Source organism: Cyprinodon variegatus, unplaced genomic scaffold (assembly GCF_000732505.1).
Source record: "Cyprinodon variegatus isolate N-32 unplaced genomic scaffold, C_variegatus-1.0 Scaffold722, whole genome shotgun sequence".
NCBI lineage: Eukaryota > Metazoa > Chordata > Actinopteri > Cyprinodontiformes > Cyprinodontidae > Cyprinodon > Cyprinodon variegatus.
The window spans coordinates 22,927-31,389 of NW_015151175.1; positions in this window are offsets into that span (position 1 = coordinate 22,927).

An 8,463-nucleotide genomic window follows, 5' to 3' on the forward strand; every position below is an offset into this window, starting at 1 on the left:
CACAATATGGTCTGATAAAGAGTACATTTATATACATGTTTTAACCAGAATGATTCGACATTTAAATATGATTTCCCTACGACTTTAAGGGTCTTGATCAGGAACCCTAGAGTGGAGGCAGTGGGATTCGAACAGGGTACTTGAAACCTTCCCAGAGCACAAGCGCACTGCTTTGTTTATCTTCTTTAGCGGGTAGCGATTATATGAAATAAAGTAAAACTAATTCATTTAGGATGAAAATATTAAAGTTTGATGTAATATTGGTGCCTAAAGTATATTTTTCAAATGACTAAACCATCTTTTGTGAGACCTAGTGCAGTTTTTAAGCCAATGTTTGTATTATTATAAAAATGTTTTATTGTTTTCTTAATTTATCAACTCTGGATGTTTTATGTAATGGGAATGATCTGTATTGTTATATATGGAAAGGGGAGCACAGAAAGTTATGGTGTTTTGAGTCAGGATTTTATGTCATTGTTTTGAAATAATAATTATTGCATTTCAAACATGCATCAGTATCCCACGGGTGCTATTAGAGGTGTCAACAACAGCAGGCCCCTCCACAGGTGGGGCGCCTTCCTGGTTCGGGGCCCCAGGCGGTTACCTACTTTGCCTGTATGGTAAGTCGGCCCCTGCTTGTAGCAAAGTTGATCTTTTTATTAATATCATACTAGAGAATAACGAAGTTACCACAATGCAAGAGAAAAATAAATCAATCAAAGTTCTATCTAATTATAGTTCCTAGCTCTCTGGCTGCATAATAGCCAAATATTTTTCCAAAGCAATGAATGATGATTGTTTCTTCCCATTGATTCAGGAAGTAAGCTAATAATCGCTCTAAGATTCAGTAACCCAAACATCCAGCATGTTTTGTCCATTCCTGATCGATTCCTGCCTACCTGCTCTTGATCTGCAGCTCATTGACTGGATGATTTGATTAGGCATACATCTCCTCTCATTACCTTAACGGTATCCATTTTGATTTTCTGTCAAATTAAAACTAATTCCCTTCTGCCATTTTCCTTTGACATTGAAACACACTTCTTATTGAGATTGATGGTGATGGTCACACTAGAGTTCAACTGGAAACCAAGAATAACTATTCATATACAATATTGCAACATCTAATCCTTATATTGGATAATATGCCTTAAGATATTAAGCTATGATTTTAGAAGCCTTTTTGTTTTCATTTCCGTTCATTTCCTTTATTCAGATACTGGTTGCTGTGTATATTGGCTGTGAAATCAATGCAGGGAGGGTTTTTTGCCCCAACACAGTGATGCATGGAGACACAAATTATCATATAAATCAAATTTAGAGCAAGAAGTAGTTGCTTTATTTCAACATTATTTAAATTCATAATTTTGATTATTATGCTAATTAAAGTGTGATTTCACAATGAGCTATACATCAGCACCCAGATAGCAAACAATGTTTAATTATCGTTAGAAAGGTAAATTTTTGGTTAAAGTCATATCGATGGTGGCCCACGCATCAAACAATCATTCAATTCCAGCAAATTAAGCAAATTTAAAAAGATGTCACTAAATCAATATTCTTTTGTGGCCAAATTCTAATGATTTGAGTTGCCAGTGTCTAATCAATTTTGAATCAAAGCATGCTGTTTGTCGCTGGTCATAGTGGCAGTTAGAAGATGTTCACCCATTTTTGTTATTTAAGAACATTGAATGACATAATACCAACTGCCTGCCAACAGTATTATGTGTATAACATCAGAACTAAATGAAAAAACTTGAGAGAAATTAAACTTTTCTAATGAGCTTCAAAATGGCTTTAGAAAAGATGAAAAAATATATTATGTCCAATGAACATGAATTAGTATTAATTCACTATGAAATCAAAATAAATGTATATGAATCTAATTTTTTATTTTTTGTGTAAACAACAGTGATATAGCTGTGTTTGTTACAGACAACTTTTTGCATTATTCAAACTGCAGGCTTCAGCATGAATTTAATATTTCTGCGCAACTATCTGGGCACCTTCTCTAGCACATACACACACACAGCACATACAATTAAAACATTTTCTCCTAGTTTACACCCATAGCTCCCTCTAAAGAATGACCGTCCCAATAAAAGGAGTTTTTTGTTTGCTCAGCCAGTTTGGTCTTTATAAAACTGTTACCCTAATTCTTAGATTTCATTTCTAGAGAGAAAAGTCAGTGGGTAAAATTTGTCATCTGCATTCATCCTCCAAAATTATACTTCCAATGAATGCATTTCCGAAAATTACTGGTTTATGCACTAGAACTTGCCCTTTATAATATCATTGAAAATATTAGAAATGTTCCTCGAACATCCCTAGTACTGGAAGTCGGTCTGATATCAGTAAAAAAAAAAATGAGTAGACATGGGAATATATCGGCTTTCACCTAAAATCTCCTATATAAGCAACTTAATAGAAACACTCAGCTTCTTTCTGCCTTTGTTTTAATTTGATGTACCCGTCACTGCCATCCCCTGTGCTCTGAGGTGCCTCAACCCTGGGCTCTTTGGGGTTGATATGGGGCCCCTCATATCTGCTATTGAGCATACCTACCTGCTGAAGGAGCCTTATAAACCTTATAGACACAAGCACACTGATATGCATTTACCACAGCTGTTTGGATGCAGGTGATATCAGATCTGGGGGATCAAAGATTCACAGTTATGCTGAACACTAAGCTGAAAGTTCAAATATAACTCTGAATAAAAATCTGTAATCTCCATTGGTTTTTCTTTTGATATTTGAACACATAAAGTGTCCTATTTACCAGTATAGCACTGAAAATGATGTCTTGGTGCTGAAAAATTGCCCAACAGATTTGCTTTCATGAGTGGGGCAACATTGCTATTGCCATAGGTTCCATTTTGGAATTGCAGTTGAAACTTTATTAGAACTGTCTTTGAAAAAAATAGATAAAATTGAAATGAAAACGCAGGTAAGAAATTGACAGGGGATTAAAAATAAAGGGAGAGAAAACAAGAAAAAGGGAGAAAGGAACAGGAGAGAGAGAGTAAAGGAGAGAAAAGGAAGAAAATACAGAATAACTCCTAGAGGTCTACTTTCACAACTGCAAGAAACAAGAAGGAAGAATAGAAAAAAAACCCAAACACAATGAAACCAATCTCAGCAAAAGAGGGAGTATCCCATAGATTACTGTAGGAAAAACAGAGGTATCTAATAGACACACGATCATCCCTTCTGTAACAACAGGCTATATGCAGAACTCTTCTACTTCCTGAACTTCAGCCAGCTCCTTTCTTCATACATTTAATTTATGGAAAGACTGATTAATCCGGGTGTGTCTGACCTCAGTGAGCAGGCAAGACACACCCAACCCAGAATCAGATTTATTGCCAATTAGGTTTGCACTTACAAGGATTTAGACTTAGACTCTCCCTGCACCAGGTCGTCAGATGGTCAACCTCCCACCTGTAGGAAGACTGGTCACCATCAGAGATCATAGTGGCGTCATCCTTGATCATCAAAAGCTTGACACACTGATGACTGGAGGTGCAGCTGTTGTTGTACAGGGAGAAGAGCAGCGGTAAAAGAACACAGCCCTGGAGGGAACCAGTGCTGATAAGCAGTGAGTCCGAGACATGTTTTCCCACCTTCACATGCTGCTTCCTATCAGACAGGAAGTCTGTAATCTATCTGCCGGTGGAGTCAGGCACATTCAGCTGGGAGAGCTTCTCCCGGAGCAGAGATGGGATGATTGTATTGAAAGCAGAGGTGAAGTCCACAAACAGGATCCTAGAGTAGGTACCTGCAGAATCCAGGTGCCGCAGGATGTAGTGAAGGGCCAAGTTAACAGTGTCCTCTGCAAACCTGTTGGCTTTGTAGGCAAACTGTAGGGGGTCCAGTCAGGAAACAAATTAAATAGCTGAAGTTTAGAAAATAGTAAAGTTGTACATAAAGCCAATTACTTTGTCTCTTCTGTTCTCAGCAACTTCGACTTAAACATTTTATTCTGTGCAAGAGTAGTAAGCAGGGATTGCAAACCAGGCCTCTGAGACGAGGATCACGTCTATATTATCAGCTATCAATAAGTTTAAATTTAGACTAAAAATATATTGAGTTAATAGAAATGGACGGTGGTTCACATGTTTATTTGGGGATTGAGATGAAAGAAACACTGTAGTCATGTCTGAGTCATAGTGATAAAGCCATGAGTGGGTCTGCTTTGCTCCCTCTACCCACCAATGAGACAGTCTTAATAGAGGATTTGTTAAAGGTTGTGTTTTGGCTCAGATCATATGAAGGATTGTACCAGACAAAGAAAATTCAAGAAAAAAAAAAACTCACCAGATTCCTGCAGATTTTCCCCCCAAACCACTGCAGAAAACTAGTATAAAGTCTCTTTATGAGTTCACTCATGTCCAGCCAAACTTTGTTTCAGCTATTTTAACCTGTGGTCTTATATGGTAATTTTATACAGTGGACGGTTTATCACTCAGGCCAGATTCACTCTTCTTTCAGTAACATCTGAATGAGCAGAGACATATTTATTAGGTTGGTGATTAATAACTCTGCTGATAGCCATTGTCTAAATGACTAAATTGGTGGAGACAGTTGGATTTAAACAGCTGGTCCAGGAGTACATCCTTTTATGTATAAGACTAAGAACCCAGGTGAGTAAGCAAATTACAGTTATAATCATTCAACTAACAATCACTAAATGGTTTTGCCCTCAATTTTGGATAACCTGTTAATTAACTTAAACTTCCAGTTCTTTAATATATTCATGACCTTCTGGAAAACTTGACTAACAAAGCGAAACATCCACACACTACTTTATCTTTTCTCTTTTCTTCTTTGGGCTTGTCTCTTTTTCTAAACCTCTAATTCTTACTGAAAAGAGCATTTTTTTTTTTTAAACTTGAGCTCAAATTAGAAAAGCAAGCTCATTATGTTTCTACATTAGCAGAGTTTATGTGAACTTAGGCTCCAGTAACTTAATAAAAAAAAGGCTTTGTTGGCTTTCACCAACTGCTCTTTTTTCCAAAGGGAGCTGGTTAGCTCCATTTAGAGCTCTTTAACTACATTACTGTCACGAACATGGCCTGTTCTCTTTGTTTGTAATCTGGTTACACAGCATTCGACCTGAATGACCTGCAGTCACTGTAAAGCCTTTGTGTAGCACACAGACATGCACACAGATGCAGGGACATACATGCCTTGCACATGTTTCAGCCATCCTTGAACATTTGCGGCATTTTATCCCAAACTTCACCACATTTTATTGGGACTGAATATGGTAGAGCAACACATAATCGTGAAAGGAAAAAGATATTGGTGGATTTTTAAAGATTTTTTATACATAATACTGAACTCATGGTATTGCAATCTGATCTGAATGCATCAAATGCAAATTGTTTATTCCTGTATGTGTTTGTTTAAAAGAGAAAAGCATCTCTACAGCATAATGCCGCCAACATCATGTGTTCAAGGTGTCTTCTAAGTGTTAGCATGGCTGTTTTTCAGCAGGTAAAATTCCCATCAGAATTCAGTCCTTTTGAAACAAGCTGTCACCTCCATGCACAGAGGTAGATTCTCCTGCAGTGGGCCCTATGAGATTGTTATAATTCCCACACTAGCTTTCCAAGGCAGCATTTCAGGTGACCTTCATCACTATGACAGTGTGTTTGCATATACGTGACAAAGACGGAAGTCAATGTGGCTTCTTTGCAGCCCAAAGATAAAGTGCCTCACAGAGAGGGATGTCAGTTGCTGTCATAACACTGGATTAAAAGTGACATGACACTGAAGAACGCGACCTGCATCTCTGTCCTCACTGTGAGGTTTTCCTTTTCTCCTCCTACACATTAGGTTGCTGTTCCCATTTTACTGTTAACAATTTATTATTCAGATTGACATCAGAGAAATTTGAAAACTTAACATAAATGAGTTCCTTTTTAATGGTTTCTTTATGATCCAACAAAGCAAAATAATTATAAAATACAGCATGGCTTACGGGCTACATAAAGGTGTTTCCCTCTATATCAGTGTTTATACTGTCCTATGGTGCAAGACAATTTAAAACTGAAACTATCAGCCACTAAAACACTTGGCTAACATATAGAGTAAACTTAATTTCATGAAGAAGGACAGAAGGACCCAGTATTCAAGACGAGATAGACAGTAAATTCAAAGAGTCTATTGAAACTGAAGCGGACTGTGGATCTGGTCAGGGTGGGGCTACGCGGGGTGGGGCAGGACATAGACACTGTGGAGAGTTTCAAATACCTGGGTGTTCATGTCAATAATAAACTGGACTGGACTCATAACCGACATCGACGCCCTGTACACGAAGGGCCAGGGCTGCCTCCACCTCCTGAGGAGGCTGAGGTCCTTTGGAGTGGGCCGGCCCCTGCTTGAAACCTTCTATGACTCTGTGGTAAATTCACCCTCGTCTACACTGTTGTCTGCTGCCCCCCTGGCAGCAAAGAAAGTGACAGAGAGAGACTGAACAAAATGGTTAGAAAGGCCATTTTTTTTCTAGGCTGCACTCTGGACTTAGTGAAGGAAGTGGCAGCTCCTTTAGCGAAAGACTTTTACACCGTGTTTATAAAAAGGAGCGCTACCGCGGACCATTCATCCATGCATCCGCCAGACTCTACAAAACGTCCCTACAAGAGCAATAACTTGTGCAATGTATAATATGCATTACTATTTAATATCCTGTGCAATAACCTGTTTCTTCATATTTGAGACCCAGTGCAAAAACCTACCCAATGCTATATCCTGTATAATAATCCTGCTATAAAAAAAACAAAAAACAAAAAACAAACTGTATATATCTCATCCACCTTTTTCTTCCTTTGGCACATTCATTTTCGTTGACTATTTGAGCTGATGAAACAAGTACATTTCTCCACTGTGAGATCAATAAAGTTAATTAATCTACCAATCGAGTCAGAGACAGGTCATGGAAACAGATCAGAGCAGGAAGGCCAAGAGGTCAAGGAGTACAAAGCCCAGTCAGGGATACCGATTAGAACAGGAACAGGCTGAACATTCAGACAGGAACAGGCAGGCTCAGTGGTTGAGAGGCAGAACAGGTCAGGATATCAGGAACACTACGGAAAGTTAAAAACTCGCTACTTCCACTGAGCCAAGACAGGAACAGGGCACGCGTAATGGATAAGAGGCAGATCAGGATCAAGAATTCAGAAACACTGCAGAACACTAAAATACCCTCTCTCCACTGGCCCAAGAGAATGAGCACTAGAACAAAAGCATCAGCATTACTCTGGTCCTGATGCCTGGGACTTAGTCGTATGTATATAGAAGCAAAAGCAGGTGGATTAGATGAGCAGTAATTGGAAACCGGGCACAGTTAGGCAGGTGAATGAAATTAGCAATTAGGCCAGCCGTCAGAGCCAAGATCATGACACATAATTAGTGGACATACATTGGTGGGAAGGAGTGGTCACACTGATTTCCAGAGATATTGTCTGCCTATTTGATAGGAGCTGCTATTTCAAAAGATTCTACTTGTTATTATTCACACCCAGCAATAAACCCAGCAGTTGTTGCCACTTACTATGAAGCCTTAAGCCTGACATCGGAAAAACAATAAATATAGCATACTCAAAAAATTACCTTCTACTCTGTTCACACAAGACACAAATGTATGGCCCTAAGGTACTTAATTGTCTATGAAACACTAAAATACTCAAAATATGTATGCTTGCACAAAATACTAAAACATAATCTTCCTAAACAGTACACTTTTGAAAACAGACAGACAGAGAAACAAATTTGCATTATGGGCAGGGATAGTCGTATTAAGTCCCTTTTTAACTACGAAGAAGCTGTCATGAAATGGGACAGTGAGACAGCCAGTAGGAAAGTTCACAAACGTTTATTAAAATAAAGACACAAACAGACGGAACAAAAGGGGAGCTGCTGAGGATCTGCGGCTCGTGGCGACTGCACGAGGGGGCGGGGCACCACCCAATCTCAGACACTCTAGTTGTGGGAGAAACACAGGTAAGTGACCATGATCATCTGACAGAAGATGATAAGCTCAATGAGTCACTTATCTGGTTTAACAGTTCAGTCCATCTCCCTTGAAGGGGATGTAATCCAGCTGATGGGCTGACCAACTGATGTGGCGTGCGTCACCCAGAGTATCCCCAGTGCTGCAACCCCGGAAGACTTGCAGGAGGTTGATCAAAGTCAGGGGCAGACAGATCAGAAAGGAACATACAGATCAGGCGGGATCCAGGAATCCAAGAGGTCCCACGCAGGTTCCGAGTCCGACTGAGTCCAGAAGCGTGAACAGGCGGACACGCACAGAAGCAGACAGGCTCAGATGCAGACGGGCAGGCACAGTGGTGCAGAGACAGGACCTGGAACCAGAACTTGATGCCAGAAAGTTTAAACAGGGATAAAAGCTGATCCTCCCTGCATTCCGAGCCAAAACCCTGAGGACTCCCCAGGGGA